The sequence below is a fragment of the Falco biarmicus genome, chromosome Z (assembly GCF_023638135.1).
Source record: "Falco biarmicus isolate bFalBia1 chromosome Z, bFalBia1.pri, whole genome shotgun sequence".
Taxonomy (NCBI): domain Eukaryota; kingdom Metazoa; phylum Chordata; class Aves; order Falconiformes; family Falconidae; genus Falco; species Falco biarmicus.
This window is the reverse complement of record NC_079311.1, coordinates 57,015,983-57,038,442: the sequence shown is the minus strand read 5'-3', so window position 1 is coordinate 57,038,442 and position 22,460 is coordinate 57,015,983. Positions and strand designations below refer to the sequence as shown.

The window sequence follows — 22,460 nt, the reverse complement described above, 5'->3', positions numbered from 1 at the left end:
TTTGTATTGTGTGCAACCTAAAATTTCACAGAAAACTCTACCAAAGCATACACAATATTTATCTGGACCAGATCCAGGTCATGGAAAAATATAGTGTGTTCTCCCTCTTCAAGTATTACCTTTACTTACTCTGGACATGTCGCTTACGATTACCCACTCACAGACATGTGGCATTTGGCTTTTTGAAAGAAATAGGTGGGTCTGTGTTTTGGGGGGAGGTGGTTTTCTGTTGTGTTGGGTTTTTTTGTTTTGTTTTGTTTTGTTTTCTAAATGTTGATGGTGTGTCCAGACTTCCTATCTGCATGAGCCCGGTCCCAAATGAAAATCACCCCAGGGACCCTCAAAAGCCCTGCAAAATCACCTGTTCCTTGCTCTGTGCTTCTCCCTGGTGCTTGGTCTAAGCGAGGGTGGATGGTGGGGGCTTCACAGATGCCTCCTCTCTGAGGGTGACATGGCCAGTGGCATTGCCCCAGCCAGGCAGGGGCATGCCCAGCTGAGAAGCAGCACCCTGCACCTCACCATTCCTACCTGTGGAGGGACAGGAGCACACTGACACCCCATCCCTTCTCTCCTTGAGGCTCTGCCTGGGTTAGTTTAGACCAGGGGTCCTCAAACTGTTTAACCAGGGGGCCGGCGCGCGGATGCAGTGGCAGGCAGCCATCTGCGGCTGCTTGGTTTCCCCCCCCAACCCCCGGCGGGGGGGCGGGGGGGTGTCTGTAAATACCGGGTGCCGGATTGAGGACCCTGGGGGCCATATCTGGCCCGCGGGCCATGGTTTGAGGACCCCTGGTTTAGACTGAAGCCAGTTTCTGTCTTTGGTGCTTTACAAGAAGGCTATGGAGCGTCCATGTCCCCCCTCCCACCCTCCCCCATGTGCATGTGCCCAGGAGGCCAGGGTGGATGGAGCAGAGTAGTGGGCGCTTACTGGCCCTCCTCACCTTCTGCTCCCTTACATTCCCCCTCTGCCCCATTTGGCAAATGCCAGGCTCCCAGTTAGTGCGCTTTGCAAGCTCTTTGCAGAGCCAGAGAAGCCGCAAGGAGCTGAAGGGTGAACAAAGACCTGGTGGTTTTAATTGCACCATCAAAGAAAAAAGACCCATGTCTACTGCATGACCACACTGAAAATCTCTTCCTGTCGCTCTTATGCAGGTAACGCAACAATTGACTTCTTTATTTAATTTGACTTGTTTAAACTGTCAAGAGCTGGCAACTCCTGAAAGAAAGGATTAAGTGGGAGAAGTGGAAAGAGCCCTATCTGCTTGCTCTGTTCATTGCCATAGTCTGGAGTGCTTTCATTCTGTGTTTGTACAGTTTCTGGTACAACATGGTCCTGACCCAACTATTCGGATGAATGAGCTGATGTTATGGAGTTGTTTGGTGGCCTGAGTATACTTTCTTCTTGGTTGTTAATATAAATAAGAGTAAGTGTTGCTTGCTCCTGTCTCAAGTATTTCTTCCATCAGCCACCTATTTTTTTCTAAGGTTGGTAACTCAGCCATAAAAACCAGCCTCTGGTTGGAAAATTAGCATAGTCAAGACTAATAACCATTAGTGTCTTAAAGAGCTGCAGGGTCTGGTTGCTGTATTTGGACTGCTAATATTTCTAAAAATATGTGCTCTTGAATTAAAATGTATAAAAGCTTTTTTTTTAAAAAAATAAAAACTTAGTGGTTTGAGAGATGGTTTATATCAACGTCACAGTGGCTTTACTTGCAAAAATACTTAATGTGATTTGATCTCTAAAATGTTTTAATGGCTTCAGAGATTTCAGAAGAAATACTGGAAATTATTTAGACCGAAATGTCAATGAGCCTGTTATCTTTCTATAGAATGAGAAAACCCTACAATTTGCTGTCTACCATTACTTGAGTATGGTCCACTGGGAAAAACAGAGCGATTTTCAGATTTCCTTAATATCCTTCTTGCTCTGTTTTGGAATCAATACTCATTGAGACAACCTTTGCTAATGTCAATTCACGAGCTTCAGGTACCATGCCCGCAAAAACAAAGGTACAGAAATATGCAGGAGAATTAACCAGAGAAAGGCAGAAGAAAAGCAGAGGAATGACAAAGAATGAAGGAAATGGGAAGGGAGGGTCGGGAGGTGCCAGCATTTGACAGCAAGCTACAGGGAAAACCAGGAAAAGGAAGGAGAGATGTGCCACGGTTGCATTCTTTCGTGCTGTGCAGTAACTGACAATAACAATAATTGACCCCTTGCAGGGTCCCACATCCAGATCTGGAAAAGAAGACCAAGCCTTGTCACACTCCTGACTTTGCTGAGTCTCCTGCATCTTGCTTACTCCTCGCCTGTGGACTCACTTGCTTACCCTATCTGTCTTTGGGTGGGACTGTCCTACTTGGAGCTGTGAAACCCTTCCCGGCATCACCACAAAGCCTCTGAAGCATTTGCTCCTGGGGATATGGGAGCCCCTAGGCTATAAGGATAGCACCCAAGATAAGAGTGGGAGGAGTGAAAGAATCATGCAGCAATCCATACTGAATATTCAAACTGTTTAATCAAAAAACTCAAGGCTCACGCAACAGGGACTACTGTAACTTTTCACAGCTGAAAAGGCTTTAGCGACTGCCTGTTGTGGCCAGTAAAGACCAAGGCACAAATTTAAAAACATTGCTTCTAAGATGAGGTTCACAAAGCAATGCAGGGGGAGCTGATGTACATTTTGCTCTCCTTTGAAAGCCTTGGCTGAGGACCCCGTCCAGCCCCGTGCAGCAGAATAGCTGGCAGCGCATGGGCACATTCTGCCAAGGCTCTGACACCGAAAAAGGCATTTCACATGACAGCCCCCACTGCAGAATCCCAGTCCCTTGGCACTCGGCAGCGCCAGCCTTGTCCCGTTTTCGGATCTGACCCAAACCGTGCCGAGGCCAACACTCCTTTTGCGGACTTTGAATCAGTCCCTGCGGCCCAAGCGCAGGGAAGGCTTCGCCGGGGTTAGCCCCGGACTGGTGCTCCCAAGGATGCCGTGTTGTCAGCCAGCCGCGATGGTAGTCCCGCTCTCCCTGGCAGGGAGCTCCCGCATCCCGGCGACCCGCTGAGACAGGCTCTTCCATGGAGGCGAGAAAACTTTCCGCAGCCGCTGCCGGCCCCCGCACTCCAGCGCACCTGCGGAGCCGCGCGGGGCAGACGCGCCGCCGCCCCCACCCCACGCCGTGCGCTCCCCGACTGGCCCAAACCCGCCCCCTCCTCCCGCGCCGGGGCGGCTGTTGCATCAGGGGACGATGCGCTGAGGTGCGGAGGGACCGCGTGGCTGGGGGTCGCGCTGCCGGGGGGCGGGAGGGGCTGCTCAGTCGCACGGTCTGGGGCAGAGGGGTTTCTTTGGGGGCTGCGGTGGCTTTGCGGGCTGCTGGGGGTGTGGAGGGGCGGCCGCGGGCGGAGGGACGGCCCTGCCGGGGTGGGGGAGCGGGGGGGCCGCGGGTGCCGGCGCGGGGCTGGGAGCGCGCAGTGTTGATTTTGGGCAGCGCGCAGCCGCAGTGCGGGCGGCCGGTGGGTACAAAGCGGCTGCGAGAGGAGTTTGCGGGCTGCCGGCGGTGCGGGCTGTCCAGCGGGCTGGAGTGTCGCGGGGCTGCCGAGCGCGCCCAGCGCCCCCCCACCCCCCCCTTCCCGCCGGGGCGCGGAGCCCGGAGGTGAGCGGGCGGGGGCGGCGCCGCCGCTGCCCCTCTCGCCGGGCGGAGCAGCCCGCCCCGGGAGCCCTGGGCCCGTCCGGCGTGGGGCGGGCGCGGTGCCGCTGGAGGGAAGGCGGCGGTGCCGGCGGGCCGGTGTGCGAGCGTGCGGCGCGGAGCTGCGTGTACCGGTACCGCGCCCCGGGCTGAGTGAAGGCGCGTGATTTCGCGCAGGGGGGCGCGGACGGGCTGTTCCGCGCATCGCCGCGTCCTGTCCGCGCTCCGGAGCGGCGGAGGTGCGTCCCAGCGCAGCCCCCGCACCGCGCCCGCCTGGCCGGTGGGCTCGGCGGGGCAGCGGCCGTACGCCCGCCCGTTCCGGCAGCGCCCCCGGCCGCGGCGCTGGCTGCCGCCTCCCGGCGCGGCGGGGGGGGAGCATCAGTGCGGGGGAGAGGCGGGAGAGCGGGTACCGGCGTGTGGGGAGCGGGACTCGTGTTCACCAGCGCTTTGTTTAAATGGACTGTCTTGGGTATAGTCTGAGACTTGTGAGCTAGCACTTTAAAAATTAGACAGTAAATAATTTTCTTTTTTTGTCTCTTTTTTTGGGGGTGGGTGGGCGGGGAGGAGGTCTTGGACTTTGATGCTGAGCTTATGAATGTGCTTTAACTTTGGCTGGTCTTCATGGATCTCAAAAAGCTCTTAAAGACATCCTGAAGTGTTTGAAAACTGTCTTACTCTTTCTGAAACAAAGAATGCTGTGAGGCCCTATGGCTTGATACACGGTTATGTGTAAAAACTGAGGTTAAAAAATGTGATTCAGGCATAATTACAAGCCTCAGTAATGACAGTGACTTTCTGGTGACTTCTTTCACCCTCGGTTTCACGAAGACCAAGCTAAGTTTAACTTTCTTGCAACTGATGTTAAGGTCAGGGTACCGTGCTTTTTGTTAAAGTTCTCAAACATTTAAATAATAGCAGAGCCCATCTGGCAGATCTGTAGCTTAGCTGACAACCTTACATCTTGGCTAGCCAAGAAAGGTGATTTGCCAATTAAAAATATTGGATGTGTCTTACCCTTTTATTTCACCCCTTCTGGCAGGGTGATTGGATCTGGTTAAAGTTTGTTTGGCTGCATGTTGTGAATAAAGGAAAATAAGTGAGAGGAGGCTGATCGGGTTAACATGAGCTTTAGAAAGGTCAAACTAATTTAATAAGTGCCCAAGGTGTGCAAAGAAAGTCCTGATGTTTTTGATCAGATAGGGTTTCAGGCCCTTGGGAGTGCTGCGAGGGTCTCTGGGTCTGGAGTCAGTTTTCCAAAGGGAGCGGGTGCCAGCAGGGCACAGTGGGACCGTGAGAGCATCTTTGAAGTTTTGTCTCTCTTCTGACTGGAACACCTGCCTCGTATTAGTGACTAGGTAAAATGCAATGCTACCCCAAAACTGCCTCCTCAACAGAAGACAAGGTATTGCCCTATGGCAGGGAAGCCCAGGTGCTTCCTCCATCCATTCTGAGCAAGGGTGGTTGCAGCTTTGATGTATGAGGTGTGTGGGGGCTTTTGTGTGGGACCACATAGCATGAGCATCCCAGACAGTGCTGGGTGTGGGGAAGTGTGGGTCTATCAATGCTGGGGGCAGCAGCCCCCAGCAGCAGTACAACTGCAGCTCCAGAGAGCAGCTTCTGCAGAAGTGTAGGTGGATACAGGCTCTCTTGTGCGCCTCAGTATCTGCGACTTTGCTGACCATATGCTTGGTGGGATTTGATGTTATGCTGAACTCTTTGTGTTTCGTTTGTCTGACATCACAGTGAGGGTTTTTTCCCTTTTTATTGCCAGACCTCTAACTAGATGGAAATTCATCAACTGAGGTGGACAGTTCTCTAGTGGCAAACATGATACTGCTATTAAATAGATTACTGGTAATTTGGTGACAGCTTCTGTAGCCCTCCAGCCTATATGGGAGTCCCTAGTATCGTGGGTTTTGAATTTGTACACGCTTGCTTTCTTTTGGGTTTAGGCTTTACTTTGGAATTGCACTGGAGAAACTGAGAATAAAACTGGGTCCTTAAATTGGAACCTGAATGTGGATTGGTTTTAGGTGGCAGTTTAGCGGGCCTCTGAAAATCCTGTCTCCTTGGGAAAACTGGCAATGGAGGTATTTCTTATACCACAAATGACTTCTGTGTGAGATGAGTCTGTTCAGTTACTCCCCCTTAGTATCTGTTTGCTTTCCCCTACTCTGGCCATTTTCTCAGGCTTGTAAGCCTCCAGTACAGCTTGCGGTCTCAGTTTCTGCAGTGCCCTGTATGTCTAAATAATAGATGCTGAAAGTGGAATGAAAACCTTTAAATGAAGAGTCTCTTTTGCAAATGATGCAGAGCCACTGTGAAGAGCTGTCAGAAACAGGCAGCTGATTGTGCTTTTAGTTACTAAAGCATTAGTTGTTAATTGAGGACAGTTGCAGATTTTCTTGTGGTGTCAGCATCTATTGTAGTGGTAGGTCAGGGAGAAGAGGTGGGTTGTTTTTGGTTTTTTTTTTCCCTAGCCATTTAGCTAATGGAATTGACTAATGGGCCTAGGAGAAGTTTCAGGTGTCACTGCTCGGATTGTCCAATCCATCCAAATTTGTGTGTGCCCTTTAGAAAGGGAAGAAATACAGAACTTGCAGAGTGGCTTGAAAGCTAGTGTATGTATACATGAGTGAGTATGAATTTGATCTATGTTTTTGTGGGCTGAGGCAAGATGACGTGTTAAGCTAATTAGGTTATCATGTCATAATGATGAGGAGAAGGTCATGTGGAACTGCAATGTGAAGTAGCAATGAACAACTTGTGAAAAGTTTTGATTCCACCTAACTCCTTAAAGATGCAGTAAATGTATTTCAAGCAATCTGTGAGCAACTAGCTGCAGTTTTTTTTCCCACAGGATTTACTTGAAACGTTTTCTGTTAATGCTAGATAAAAACATGTAAAAGTCAAGATATTTTTGTATAAGCTATACATAAGTACTGAAATAAATTTGTCTTGACTAGAGATTCAGATTTATGGTCCAACTGATAACATGTTTGGTTCTAGTGGGAAATTACTCATTTTAGGTATCTTAATAGTATCTGTTTGCATGGTTGAGTAATTGGCAGTGCTGTAAAAAGGCATTTAGGCATCTCATGGAGAAGCTGGGGAAAACATTAAGGCTTGTCAACTCTGACACTCCACAGTTATCTCTTGCTGCTATTGTAGACGCTGCATAACAAGGGGAAATACCATACAAATTATATGGCTGTTCCCAGCTGTCAAAAGACTGGAACCTGAAGGGAAGTAGTAATAGACATTAAGAATGAACTACCAGCATAATTATTTTTTGCAGTTTATATATCTTATGCAAATTACCTCTAGCAGTGTTGTACTGTGAATTGTACTCTAACATCTAGCTCATTCTCTAACTCTGAATTCTACCCGTGTGTTTTGCTTTGGGAAAAAACTGTGCCTGCAATCATGAAAGCAATGTCGAGACTTGTAGTTAAATCTGAATACTGGTTTAGGCTATATTTATATTTTCACTTTGCCAAAGGTTCCCTGGAAAACTGTGCAAAATAGCAGAAAGATGTATATGGCTATAGTCACTTCTTCAGCATTAAAGATGTACTTGTCTGTGATGAGGGAAAGAGGAAGTTACTCTTAAGGTGCTGTAGCGAACACTGAAAATGCCTTTTGAGCTTTGCTAGTAATTAAAAGACTTCTAACTTTCAGGATGGTTGGCAAGAGTGTCTGATCAGACTTCCAGGTTGTCACAGGTCCTGGGTTCTCACCCCTCTATTAAGCCCAATGACTAGTTTGGCTAAAGCACAACCTAGAAGAAGGCATCCTGTTAGACTTAAAATGCTCCCACAGGCTTCCCTTGGCAGTTAATGCCAATTTTTTGTGTCTTTCTGTGCTCAAAAATGTGTTTCTGATTTCTAATTAGAGCTGTACTGGGAAAGGACAGCTGACAATTAAACATGAGTCATAAATGCATGTTTTGAATATCCCTTTAATTCTTCAGACATGTGAGTAGACTAAAGATGGAGGCGTCTGACAAGAACAGTTGGAACTTAATTGTGGGTAAGCAAATCTGTCAAAGAGAGTCTGGCCTTTTTACAAGTTCACATACTTGTTCAGTGTACAAGCTCCCTGTTGCACACAGGAGCCAAAACCAGACCCAGCTACCTTCCCCAGTGGGTTGGAGGTTGTAACTGCACTTCCCTGAAATGAGGTGTCTCCAGAAAATGTTATGATGGAGGTGATGGTGAGAGGGTGTTGGGTGTTAGAGGTATCCCAGCCTGTTTCTGGGCTCAGGGATGGTGCCTGTATACTGTTTCTCACATGAAGGGAGGTGTCTGTGCCATCCTGAAGCACTGACATGTTGTTGCATGGCACGCAGAGCCCATGAGGAAGAAATGGTAGGGAGGGAAGAGTCTTTTACACGCAAAATCTGGGCTGTTTCTCCATCTTCTCTGCAGCTGTGTGTGCCATGAGCTATAGGCATCTGTCTGTGGTGGTGGTGGTCGATGGTTCAGGATGGCAGTGGGGACACCTTGTTGCGTCTCTTAGGCAAATGTTCATTGCACCACACTTGCTAGGGTGGATCACTGGTCTGCTCTGGCTTGGTGATCTCTTAAACCTACTTCATCATGTGTCAGTGCTCTGAAGCAGAGGGTGCCCTGCCTGTCTGTAGGTGCCCTGAGCTGTTGGTGAGGGATGCTGAGGAAATACAAAGGGTTTTCACTGCAGCTGCTTTTGCAGAGCTGAAGTGCTTGCATTACTGTTGAGTTCTTCACTGCACAAACGTAGTAATGCCTCATGCCAAGGACCTGGGGTTTTCTTACTGGTCGACAGTCTTCTCTGCCCAAAGGGTGACCAGTGCAGTTACGTGAAGCAGTAGTACCCTGGCAGGAGTGCATTGTGTTGGTGCTATGTTTTCCAAGGAGGCAAAAACAATTAAAATATTGGTTATTGGATGAGGAGCCAGCCCTGGTAAGACTGAGAGATTTTGCACCAGAGGCCTTGAGAAATGTACAGTATCCATACATCTAAGACTGATGGCTAATCTGCCCCTTACCCATGTCTTGTATGGGTCTGTAATTAGCGTACACTGACTTTTAAGACCGAAGTCCCTGGACTTAATATTTTTTTCCTGCAGATTTTAATTGACATTCCTAAGTGTAGCTCCAGGTAGGGCTGTTACCCATACCACGGCCCGATCCTTTTCTTTGTCCCACTGAGCTGGTAGCCTTCATGGCTGTGCAGTGGTAATGGCTTCTGTCTTGTGTGTGTGTGCACACATTTCAGCCTCCCAATCACATAGTTTGATCGTCCCTCTTTCCTGAGATAAGGAGAAACACTGATGTAGCATTTGTGCACCTTTCCTTATTTTTGTGTAATTCCCCAGCCCCTTCCAAATGTTTATCTGGTTTGTTAAATACTGAAGTGGTTTTTTTTCAAAGCCTTTTTCATTATTTCTATATATTTCTGATCCCTTCCCAATTCTGCAGTGTTGTTGTTAAGGAGGACGATGCTACTCAGATCAACCCAGATGATTTTGCACCATGAAAGTAAGAACTGTTTCAGTTTTATTTGGCACCCACATGAATATCTGTGCCTCCTGGCTCTTTCCTGTTGACTGCAGCTGCCTGTGCCACAGGGGCCTTAGGGGCTGCAGGTAGGCAGTAAATCTGTGCCTGGCTGAAAGCAGCAGGCTCTCCTCTTGCACTTTTGCTGCCAGCATCTTTGTGATAGTGCTAATATTTATGTGGCTGTGGGACGAAACAGATCGGAGTACTGATCTGGCTGGAAACAAACTTGCTAAAATACTCCCCCCAGGCTATTCTGTGTGTGCACAGCATCCCATGTGCTGTGCCATTGTAGCAGGAGAGCCTCTCAGCATCAGTATAGGGTTGTGTTGGAAATTATACACATGAAATAATGGTGCTATGACTGCCCTTCGACCCTGTGAACTGTTGGAAACCAGTTTAACTTGTTCTAAAATTTAGTCCATTAGGACCATCTTGGCAGATGATGATCAGAAGCATCTTGCACGGTGGGTAGGACCAGGAGCTGGTCTGCAACTTGCTCATCTTGCTCAGGTGGAAGAGTTTAGTTCGAAACAATGATTTTTCCCTGAGTTACTCTGACTCTTCCCCCTTCTTTTTTTAAACTGCGACTGTTTTCCCGGTTTAAGGGCTGGGAGTCTCCCCTGGAGTGAGACAGTGTCAGAGGTTGAATGAGTTTGTTTAGGTGCATAAACATGGCTGTGCATGGTGGGGCTTCTGTCACAGTGTTTTCATTCACTTCATGAGCTTTTAAATGAGAAAAGGATGGTGCTCATTCCAGAGCTGCTTTGGAACAGCTGTGTCAAAGCCACCACCCCCCAGCCCCCGGGGACCCCTGACAATTGTGAACTCTGCAAATGTTGCTCTTTTCATCTCTCTCTCAGCATATGGTGATGCAGAGGATCTCTGAGAGTTACTCCAAACTAACCTGGTTTGGACAGAGAAAGAAAGATACAAGAGTGGTTTATGTGTCTCTTCAGTATTTCTCCAGAGAGAATTTGCCAAGAAGTGCAGTGACTGGGGAGGTGGGGGAGGTTTGGATTCAGACAAGAGAGCCTTTCTCTTTATTTTTGGCTTTTGAGTGTTTTTCAAATTGGAGTATAGAAAGCAACAAAGTACAGCAAACATGTTGATTATGAAGCAAAAGTATGGGGACACAACCCATGTGTATTTATTAAATGAAACAATATTGTAGAGTGTCTCTGATTTCCAAACTTCAGACAGAAGAGAAATTGGAACGAAAGAGTGGATAGGTCTTCTGTTTTGCAGCTTGACAAAGGCAGTTTAAGCTTTTCGGTTTTTTTCTCGCCAATGCTTTGTTATTGACCCAGCTCCTAGTAGACAGGTTATACTGTTTCAACTCCTTCCCTTCAGTATCCTTGCAATGTTAGTAGGTGGGTAACTTAAGACATAATCCCCTTCTCATTGCAGTCCACCTTTTGGAGGGCTGCACTAGAGCAGAGCCTTGCATTTTTTCTAAGGATGTACCTCAACAGGCACAGCAAAATATCAGCTGAGGGAAGATGTTTAGTTTAGCTGAATCTTTCTTCAGAGTAGAAACTGGTGCTGGGGTCAGTCGTACTGTGGGAAGTGTTGGGGTTTTTTGGTTTTTTTTTTTTGTTTTGTGGTTTTGTTTGGTTCGGTGGTGTTTGTTGTTTTTTTGGTTTTTTTTAGCAGAGAGCTTTAGTGGGTAATGACTCATCTGTTAGTATCTGACTTTTCACTCCAATTACCCACAGATAGACCAAGATGTATCCGCAATTCTACAACAGATAGCTTCGATGTGCATTGTTTGCATTTCAGATACCAAACCAGGGTGAAAATCAGGCTGTTCATTCATTGTGACCTGTCATGTAGCTGAGTGTGAGTGCACAGGCTCCCTTCAGGCTCCATTAGCATGAGTTAACTTTGTAATTGGGTTTCTGGGGCAAACAGGGACAGGAAGCAGAAGTAATTTGGCCAGCTAGGCTTAGCATTTTGTTCTGTGAGTTGTAAGTGCACAGGAGAGCAGAAGTAAAAGATGGATGCAGAATGGCTGGAGAAATTATAACAAACTGGAGAACAGTTGTCAAAACTGCATATGGATATTGTGGAGTATTATGCAGCTGTACCAAGGTGGGACTTTACAACTGTATCAAAGTAGGATTTCTATAGCTCCTGTGCTTTTCAGAGCCCTTCTCTTGCTCTCTTAAATCTGCTCTGTGTTCTCCAGCTTTCTGTCCATCTGGCAGTAATACCTTGTCTTCTAGAAACTGGTAACCACAAGTGGGCTTGCTGAGTGAAAAGCAGTTGTCACTCAGTTTTGAAACCACTTCACCGTGAAGATGTTAATAGAAACCTAAGTTTTAAAGTTGCTCTAAATTATTCATAATCTCCAGTTTTCCACAAACCTAAAAGCAGAAAGTCTCAATTTTTACTGTAATTTCTCAGTTCTAGCTCTTGAACAGTTTTGCTGAAAAGCCAGTTTTAGTATTAAAGAAAGAAAAAAAAAAAACCCACCCAAACCCAACAAACAAACTGTAAAATGTTAAGGTTCTTGAGCAGGGGAGTCAGTTTTTCAGTTTCTTTTTTAAAGGCATTAAAAGTCATGGGGCTCTTTTCAGGTGTTCAGTGTGGATTTACATGAGTGGGATGAATTAAGCCGCTTCATGGTATTTTTTTTAAAACCACACTTCACGTTTTTCAGTAAACAACTTTGCTTTTAAAGCAAGTCTTTATCCCGGATTAATTTTAAGACTTTGAAAAAGCAACACAGGAAGAGATTTTTAGTTCAAGTTCCATTCCTTCCTGACATGTGGTGTTGAACTTGTTCTTGCCTTTTAACTTGCTTTTTTTTTTTCTTGTTATGGTAATCTCTTGAAGAATTTTCTTTCCTCGGATGAATACTAGTCTTATTCAGGTGTCCCTGATCACTTTCTTTTCATGTGTACTTTACCAACAGTCTGCTTAGATTCTTTTCTGTGCACAGCAAGTCAGTAGCTGTCACAGAAAGCAAGACGACCCTGGGACTGAATTTCTCTGAAACCAGGAGGTGCTGAAAATTACATAGGCATGATTGGCTGCAGTTTCTGTATCTTGTCAGCATCACTTAACCAGGCTGACAAACTTCATATATGCTTCTTTGTTCTTTTAGTGTTGTGGGCTGTTTTACTCGTGGTTTTTTTTTGAGTAGACGAGGGCTCTGATGTAGATGTGTGCCTATATGTTTAGTGGGAGTCACCTTAGTCTTGATCCTGATCCCATCTGCGATTTATCACTCTGCCTTTCTCTCTTCTGTGTTTTTCTTGCAGTTTCTCACCCCATCGCTACTGCTGCTTGTGACTGCTGTCATGTTTTTAAGCAACATGGGAGATCAGTCACATCAACGAAAATACTAGTGGCTGCCAGGAACGTCTCAGCTGGGGAAATTTAAGGAAAACAAACCCTTCTTTGTGTCCGTGCACACATCATGATTGTCACGAGTTGTGCAGTAGGCGTGCTAAGGAGATGCAGTCGGTGCTCACTCTGGGGAGACCCGGTGGTGGGAGGTGCCTGCTGGCTGCCGGCATGAGCCCCTTCTGGGTAGCCTCCGTGCCAGCCAGCTGGGCAGCGCTCGTTCACTGGCTGTGTGGTTGGAGCGAGAGCTGTGGACCAAGAAAACATGGTAGAAATAAAATGGAGTTCTTCAAGAACCTTAAAATAGCAGGTGACTGAATATGTTCTTCATGCTGTAGGGAATTGTTGGTTTTGGCTGAAGTGGACTTGGGAGAGTTTCAGGTCTGTTTTTATCTGCAGCAATACCGTCTTCTGTTAGCCTGGGGGAGAAGAGGTTTGTGCTTGTACAGCTGAATGTCAGATCTCTGGCTCAGGAAGTGTTAAGTGCATGTGTTTATTACTCTTAATGCTGGTATGTTTTTCATGTCAGCAACTAGCCAAAAAACAGGGGACCTGCAGTTTCTTTCAGCTGGTAGAAATTAACAACAGGTTTATTGCAAAGCTGCGCAGAGTTATGTTTCCACATGTACAGCTTGAGTGGGACAAGAAGGCATCCTTTGCTGGTTTGCAGCCTGCAGTGGAGCCTTGCAACCCCTCCACAGACAGCCCCCCACCCCTCTCCCCCACCCCAAAAGAGTCCTGCAACCCCAGCTGCCTCATGGTCTTGACATGTTTCCCTCATACAGGCTCCCATCCCTCTCTCCCCGGCAGCGAAGCCCCACTGGCCCTGGTCCGCATTGCTCACATTCCCGAGCTCTGCGTGTGCCGGCGTGCCTGTGCGTGCAGGGGTGTGGGGCGAGGGAGGGTGGCTAGGCTGGGTCCTCTGCTTCGGCTAGGAAACCACTGTCAGTTGTGAAAGCAGCCTGCCGGCTCCTATCCTCCCTCAATACCCATCAGAGCCCCCCTGCCCACATAGCTCACATTCCTGAGCCGAATTTCATTTGGGATGGTGTTTTGCTTTGGAAGCTGTAACTGCTTGGTAAAGGAGTTTCCTTGTAGCTCAGCTTTGTGGAAGGGCAGTGATTTACATCCCCCAGTTTCAAGCACAGCTTAACACATCTGGTGCCGGTTCTGGGTGCTTCCAGGTCTTTTTGTTGACTGCAGGTGAGTGGGGCAAGAGGCATGCAGCAATGAGGACAATGCAATCAAGGAGCCAGGGGTTTGGCTATGCACGGTCTGAAGGAGAGCAGCAGAGTACTGGAGGAGATTCAGGGGGTGTTGCTGTCTCTGATTATTGTGCAGGAGGAAGATTTTGTTGTAATTTCAGTTAAAAGACCTTTTTTCCTCCTTTTCCTCCAAGTAACATTCTAATTTGCATCACAAAAGTGAGCCAGGGTTGTCTCCCTAGCAAGTTGTAGCCAGTCAGATCTCTTTAACAATTTGAGTAAAAATGAGACTATTTATGGGTTGCTTCATGCTTACTGATGTGTTCAAGTACAACTGCTAAGTGAACTGGTTAATACTGTATTATTGCATCGTCCAGTTACCTTCAGCACTGGTACAAGAATGGCTGTATCTCATTACAAGGAGGAGGACTGGCAGGCCTGTGACACTGGTGTTGCCCTGTAGAAGAATTAGCTGGATATGTAAGGCCTTTTCCCATGCACATCCAGTCTTCAAAAACGCTGGGATGATAGTGCTCATGTCTTACTAATGCTCTGCCGGTGGCCTGGTTTCAGCCGGGATGGTGTTAATTTTCTTCTCAGTAGCTGGTACAGTGCTGTGTTTTGGATTTAGTATGAGAACAGTGTTGATAACACACTGATGCTTTAGTTGTTGCTAAGTAGTGCTTACTCTAAATCAAAGACTTTTCAGTTTCTCAGGCCCTGCCAGTGAGAAGGCTGGAGGGGCACAAGAAATTGGGAGGTGACACAGTAAGGGCTACTGACCCAAACTGGCCAAAGAGATAATTCATACCATAGAACATCATGCTCAGTATATAAACTGGGGGGAGTTGTCTGCAGGGGTCAGTCGCTGCTCAGGAACTGGCTGGGCATCAGGTGGGAAGCAGCTGTATTGTGCATGAGCTGAGGTTTTTTTCTTCCCTTCCCTTTGGATTTTATTCCTCTCACATTCTCTCTCCTTTTAATTTTTATTATTATTTATTTTATTTCAATTATTGTTCATATCTCAACCCTTGAGTTTTCTCTTTTCCTCCGATTCTCCTCCCCATCCTGTGGCAGGGAGGCGTGGGTGGGATGTGAACAAGGCTGTGTGGTACTTGATTGCTGGCTGGGGTTAAACCATGACACAGAGATTCTTTGAGAAAATGAAAAATAGCAATAGAATAATAATTTAGGCACAGCTAGAAGCAAAACAGTGCTGGCACTTAGAACTTTCTATCATCCATAGCAATTTTGGATATATGTTAAAGGTTAGTCAAATTGACTTTGGCAGAGCTGGAGCATCTCATCGCTTCGATTTCAACGCAGAAGTTGTCAAGCCACGAACCTGCTCTGATATTCCTGCCTTAAGTTTGCCTTAAGTTTCTGTAAAGAGGTGTGTGAGCATGGGAAGTCCTTGAAAATGTGCCCAGTGTATCTGTACTGCAGATCAGAAGCAGTAGGTACTCTCTATATGCTGATTCTCTTCTTTGTATAAATCTTTGAGCCTCTGCTTAAAATCCAGAGTAGCAGAGAGGCTACAGAAGGGGCCAAAGTAAGGATGGAACACTGTATTCTGTATTGCCTCAAGATTCATGTTTCTGCGCTGTGTTGCAAAATTGTAATGTTAATGCTCTTGCTCTGAACAGAAAGCCTTTTGTGGCTGACTGAGCCTCTAACACTCTTCCAAGTTAAAGAGGAACTTTTTCTTTTCCTTCCTTCCCCAAGTAAAATCTTTACTTGGACCGATGCTTGAATACTTCCTTTAGGCTGTCTTTGCCCTGTCAAAATCCAACAAGGTTTTCTTTGCCAAAACTGAGGCAAGCTCCAGATAAAAAATCACTGTGATGGGTTATCTTTCTAATTCCTTTAAGAATTCTGTTTTCCCACAATGAATTACTCACATAAAAGCACTTGCTAAACCATGTCTAGACTGCAAAGACCTGGATTTGACTGAATCTAATTAAAGCAATGGTGGCTTGCAGGTGAGGATTTAATGCAGTATATTTTCCTAGCTTTTGCTAGAAAGAGATTGGCCTTAGCTGAGACGATTTTGACTTGCATGCAGAGGTAAATCAAAGTCAGATAGCTGAAATGGTACTTCCCCACCACACACACGGAAGTCATCTGCCCACAGCAGGATAGCCAAACAGCTCGTGGAGATGCAGGTTTCAGCACAATGTCCTGAGAAAAATTGAAATAAATTTCCTGGTGGTTCTGGAGAATTAGGACAATAGTTCTGGAGAGTTGTCAGTAAGCTTCTGACTGCACTGCAGGGATAAGAGGCTTCTTAAATACCCCTCCTGGAAATACTGGTTTTGATACTGGAGGTTAAACACATTTCTGGTTTATGCATTGCTCTAACTGGTCCAGGCCAGCAGACCACCCTCCTGACTTTAAGCTTGTGAGTTCATTGTCCCATCTGTGCCCATTGCCTCATCTTGACCACTTAAGCCAGGTTGATTACCAGCTGCCTATTGATTAAGAAGGATTAGGGGAGGCCTGGATGTCTAACACAAGTGGTTTCTCCCAGCTTCCCACCAGTTGCTGGGGTGGAAGTTGTGTGTGTTGCCTGTGGGTCCCACCCAGGGGATGTTCAGGGTAGTTCTTATTGCAGTACAAAGGTAACTCCTGGCTTCTGGTTATTTCACCTTGTGGCCTTGAACATTTGCCCAGACGTGTCTGTGAAGCATCTCTCATCTTGGCTGTTCTCATGCTTTTGTTATTTCTCAGTCTCGGCTCTCTGGACTCCTTTTATTTCCTGTAACTTTTCAATGTAGCACATGCTTTGTTCGCTGCCCGTCAAGTCATGCCTGCTCCTCCTCTTTCACCCTGCCCCTGAATGCTCACTCTGTTTATCCAAAGTCTCTAAGATAATACAGAAAAGGAGGAATAACAAGAAGAAAATGGAAAAAAAAAAAAAGGGGCGGGGGGGGGGGGGAGTGAAAGAGCTGTGCCTGGCAGAATTCAGGCTCCTCTGTCTAATCTGGCAAGTAAAAACTTTTCTTGAGAAACTGTCCTTGCCTTCACATTTTCAGCCTGTCATCACATTTCTTCTAGTTTTGAACTTTATCTCAAGGGGCTGCTACAGGAGCACTAGTGATGGGCCAGCCGTGCAATTCCTTTTTTCCTTTTCCCCTTATTGCAGAGCAGGGCAGGGGGGAAGACATAGCTGCCTCTCACTGTAATGCAGCAGCAGTGGGCAACTACCATGACTTTCCAGACTGCTGCAGTCTTGCAAGATGTTCTGCTTTGGAAATGGAAAAAGAAGGAATACTGGGCTATTCTTGGTGCCAAGTTCAAGCTTCAGCACTGCAAAGAAAATTTATGTGTATCTAATAAAAGATACACATACTATTTAATGGCAGTTTGCAGAGCGGAAACTTTTCCTGGCATGGAACGTTGCCCTGAACCTTGTCTTGTCCATGCATGTCTGAGAACTTGTGTTTTTGCCATCTTCTCAGAAACAGAGCAGAATCCAACCTGGAATAAACCATGTAGTGGCCAGGGGTTACATAACACACAAATGCTTTGAGGTGCCACAGGTGCTTTTGTGAGTACTCTCTAGCCTTTTTTTTTTTTGCAGCCGGGTGGGTAGTGTGGGATGTGGACTAGCCCCTTCACTGCCCTCTCCTCTGTCCATGGGCTGTGACCAACTGAGCCTGTGTCACAAAGCATGTGCTTTCTCTGCCAGCTGCTCTCTTAAGCTCTTACTGCAGGAATCTGGTGTTTTCTTAGCTGTGAACACTCTTCTAGCCTGATTTATGCATGTTTTTTTCTGGACTGACCTTTTGATTTCCTTTTGCTGTTAACCTGTTAACTGAGAGATGGTTGTTACAAGGCTGCTTACATTCTGGGTGAAGAATAGCCACAAACAGTGTTGTACATTCCTGTATGAATTATGTTTCATTACTGTGGAAAAAGCTATTGTGCTCCATGACTGGCTTGTAATTCATCTTGGACAGCCCAATTGGGAGCGAAGTTGGGTGAGGTGAATGATGGTCAGTGCTGATGCTGAAGCTGATGATGGAATTACAGGCAAAGAAGCTCCTATTATCTTTCTTGTCATGAAAAAGTAATAATTTTAGTCTTGCTAGACTGAGATGCTGAGCTTTTCTGTGATCTAGGAACTTCCACTAGCTCCATCCATTTCCTTGATTGTTTCTGGAAAACTTCATTTCAAGTCGTGTTTTAATTTCTGTCTGAAGGGAGGAGACCCTTCTTACTTTTGTCTTGCTGGATATCTGGAGTGTCAGAAATTGCAGCAGAGGCTGGATGGTTTTTTTGTAGCTGAGTTTCTCTTCTTCGTGGCTCTGGCATTCATCAGTCCCGTTTGTGATGGAAGTTGCAGTTCACTGAGATATTTTAACTCCTGACCTAATACCATGTGAGTGTTTCCTTTGCTCTTGCCCAGTTTGCTCAATTCCTGTTTGATCAGCAGCTGGGGACCTGCTAGGAGCTTGACTGGACGTGGGCTGGCCTTGGCTCCAGGTTGAACACAGAGCTGGCTTTTTGCTGTCATTAGCCTTGTCTGCCAACCCGTGTGACTGGCAAGCTGGGCAGAAGGCTGCAGAGTCAAAATGCTGCTGGTGCTCTCAGCCCATGGACAGAGCTGGATGGGAAAGTCAGGCTTATGGGGGGAGAAGGGTGACGTGGGTGCACACCTTGCACTGGGAAGGAAAGGCTGAGCCTGCGGCAGAGGCTGCCTGCTGCAGAGCCATGCTGTCCTCCTACCCGTGCTTCTTTGCATTTGCTCAAGTGTAATTGTAGACAGCAGTTTCCTACTTTCTTCTTTGTACATCTTTCTTTGGTGTTCCTTTTAACCCTGATTTTTCCTTCAAGTTGCCTGTTAATTATAACTCCTAATCCCAGTTTAATGACTTTTTTGTGTCTGGGGGTTGTACATCATTTGCATAACAACAGAGCCCCATGAGAAACTTGGAGTGATGTCAGCTCTGGATCTGGTGTTAGGCAGTTCAAAGTGCCAGGCATGAGTTTTATCAAGTTGATCCCTTTGTGCTGCTGCGTTTGATGTTTGAAGACGCTGATCCAGTTGGAACTAGGCAGGTGGCAGGTCAAGCAGCACAGCACATCTGAGAGTTGCCTGGCCACCAAAACTTGTTTTAATGGGAAATAATAGAAATCCATCACAAGACGTTTGAGGAGTTCATTTTTATGCTAGTTATAGTAAGAGGTTAATAAACATAAAGAGCATCTCAGGGGTTAGTCAGTCACTTCCTTTTGGCTTGTCTATTATGGCCTGTACATTCAATGAGATTTCTCAAAGCCTGGTAATAAAATACATCAGTTAAAATGAGGATGGGGGCTAGAGGAAACTAGTTAGTTCTGTGGACTGTTTCTTTCGACACCTTGCATTAATAATTTTTTTTAATTAGGAGTTAGTCATACCAGAACTATGTAGCAAGTACGATTCTAATCACTTCTGCCCAAGCTGCATTTCTTTTTAATTGCCAAGCGCTACATTTGCTAGTAGAAACACAGGAAAATACGAATGTATCTGTACTGAGAGAATATCTGAGGGAGGATGTTGAAAACAGTCTGCTAGCATCAGGTTTTTGTGGGGCTTTTTTGGGTTGCAAGTGAGTGTATGAATGCTTCATTTTAAACAGGACAAAAGGAGACAGCGATTAAACCTCAGCTCTGCCTTCACTTTTCCCAGCTGCTGTCTCAGATCTTTCTTAAGCTCACTTCTTGTTTCTCTCGCTCAGCTCGGGCCCAAAGGTTGCAAAGGGGTCATTGCATCTGGAGATCTGTCAGTGTCTAAGCATCCTTTAGAGAGCAAAGCAAAGAAAAAAAAATCTCCTTTCAGCCCTCCAGCTGTAGTACATCCAACAGGTGTTTTGCTGTACTTCAGTGCTATCGCAGTGTTCTGCAGCTGCTATCCTGTACATGAGTTTTGGTGGATCCCTGTTCTGTCAGCTTGGATCAGATAGGCAGCACAGAGAAGGAATCGCTTCTCCAGAGGGAACTTCTCACATGCTGTGAATGCAAATAGACCATTTGCTCCCCTCCCACCACCTAAATCTTTCCTGTCTGTGTGGGATTTAATGCCAGCTCACAACACAAAGGTGACAGCTGGTGTACAAAGTCCTTTGTGTTGTTCCTACTTGAATCAGGAAATTATTTGTCGGAGTATCAAAGTGCTTTTTGGTGAACTAAATTTTTTAATTTTTTTGCCAAACCGCAGGTCTGACATAGATGTAAATATTGCCTGATATTTATAGGGACTACTAGTGCTCCTGGCACAGGAGTGATTTCTGGCTGTCATCCAGATAATACTGGGCATCGTAGTACAACTAATTTCATCGAGCAGCCTGCATAGATTTAGAGATCGCATTTGGAAGTAAGACCAGGTGTGCCGGTAGTTGCATGCAGATGGTCAGAAGGTCTTCTAGCTTATTTCTGGATACAACTCTTAAACCAGCAAACAAGTTTCCAGTGTTGGCAGTGACTTGTCTCTGTGCCTCATCTTCTGCCCCATTTCTGAAAGACAGTTACATGTCACTTGGCACTGCCTCCGCCTTTGGAGGCTTTGTGAGGCTGTGAAGATGTGACTTCACCCCTGCACATGTGCCAACGGCTGGGTTTGGGAGCGCTCATTGTGCAATGCAAATACGTGGTAGGTTAAGATGCCTGGGCAGGACTTTGCAGTTTGCACAGCTTGTGTGTGTGTGCATGCATTTGTAAAATGTTTTATTAAAATACCGCAGTGTGGAAGAAAAGTGAGAGAGGGGGTGAGGTCCTGTGCTGGGTATTCCCTCTTTCCCTGGGAGGCAGGTAGGGTGTTGCTGTAGGGGCAGGTGTGTGTGTGCTGTTACGTGCAGGCAGTGCTGGTAGAAGCCTGAGCTGCAGGCACAGGTGGAGGTGGTCTTCGGTTAGAGGCTGTGTGCTGGGAGCAAATGAAGCTGAACGAGGTCGTGTGGGTGCCTGGGGAGAAGGTGGCTGGGGGGGTGGGGTGGAAGGTGGTGTGGTACTGGTGGGATAAGATCACCTTTCAGCAGCTGTTAACAGCACAGCTTGCTGGAGGATGGTGCCTTTTGTCCATGCCAGGACATAGCTCTAGATGACTATTCAAGATAGCAGGCCTGGTATTTATGAAAGACTGACACCTTGCCTTCAGTATGTAGGAAAAGGGGGACTTTTTTCTTTAAAAAGTACATTTTATCTGGGTGAAATACATTCAAAACTGAAGTACCTTGTTTTTCCACTGGTCTCTTGATTTGAAGCTCCATGTTTGTCAGTCATCCTGAAGTAACTCCCCTCCCTGTACACACATACACTGTTCCTGGGCTTTCCAGAAGCAAATAGGTGACATACTGCATGGTGGTCCAGCCATCTGCCTGTATCTGCAGGTACTGGAGTGGCTAATCACTCCTTGACAGGACACCTCTTCTTGACTCGCATGGACTTCTTAGTCTCTTCATGCATGGAAATCTGGGATGGCAGCAAGACCAGAGCCCTGCCCTGCTGCCTGCAGGGCCTTTTGGGATGTGAAAGGCTTGTGCTTTAGGACTGCATAGTTGCAAGCAGGTGGGGCTTATGCTCTTGAGAGGGGGGAATAAGATTGCTGGTTAAAGCTGAACTCTGGGCTATTGAGTTACTATTTGTCTGGTACGCCTGAGGGCAAGGTTATAAGAAAGGAATGGTGTCAGGATGCCTGACTGATAGGAGCAGAGTTGATTGAGGCATACAGAAAAGACTTGAAGTGAGCTGTTAATCAGTAACAGTGTCATCCTTGGGAAGCCATATAGAGATGTACATGGTGTGAAAGGGAGTGAAGGGGCACGAATGAGTTTATCGCAAGCAGGGAAGGACTTGCCCTCACTTCTACACTCAAGGGGATTTCATTGCTTTTGAGAAGGAGCAACAAGGTTTAGTAGGAAATGTATTGCTCTGTGTTTTGTTCTCTGTACTGTTCTTCAGATCTGGTAACATTGGTGTGAAGCGCGCAGTAATCACCCAGAGGATAGCTGCATAATTCCTGATACCCAGCCTGGGTTCTGGCCGCCAGCATTCCTGATCCAGTCTGTCTGCATCTTCAGGGTCCTCTGGCTGACCTTTTCCAGGTTACCTGTCCAAAGAAGGGCTTAAAGCCAGTCAGCTCATTAGGGAGAAGCTTGTACATGGGAACTGATTATCCTACAATGGTGTATCCTACAGTGGAGAATTTCTGCTTAAAAAAAAAACCAAAACCAACAAAACACCAAACAACAACAAAACCCCCAAACCAAACAAAAAAAACCCAACAAAAAACAACCCTGAAACAAACAATAATCCCATTGTTTGCCCAGAGCAACATCTGGTATGTTTAAAAAAGTATCTGGTCCTTGACATTTCCATTCTTTTGCTGTTGGCTCTGAATTGCACACCTGAGATTGAACTGCAGGTGTCTTCAGATTCAAACGAAGTAAAACATTCTTGCTTCTCAGATTTCAGTGAAGTTTGTGTGCTGTGGTAAGGCCAGAAACTATAATCCCTCTTTCAAGGGAAAATATGCGACTGAGATTGCTGAGTGAGTAGAAAGAAAAGCAGTTTCAGGATGGGGACAAAGGGATGAAAAATTGATGTGAGAAACACAGGTGGCTAGGCTGCACATCTGCTGTGCATTCAACATGCACTCTGTGTGCCCAGGAAGTGGTAACAGTAAAAAAAAAAAATAAAA

At 46.4% G+C, this 22,460-nt stretch overlaps 1 protein-coding gene across 1 annotated transcript in view; it reads left to right on the top strand.

The window, feature by feature from the left end:
• The first annotated feature begins 3,536 nt into the window (after nt 1-3,536).
• The window catches only part of KANK1 (KN motif and ankyrin repeat domains 1), a 129,987-nt gene continuing 111,063 nt past the window's right edge, over nt 3,537-22,460 (top strand). Inside the window, exon 1 of the mRNA XM_056324760.1 lies at nt 3,537-3,648. The gene's annotated coding sequence lies outside the window, so the exon portion shown is untranslated. The remainder of the gene's footprint in view (nt 3,649-22,460) is intronic.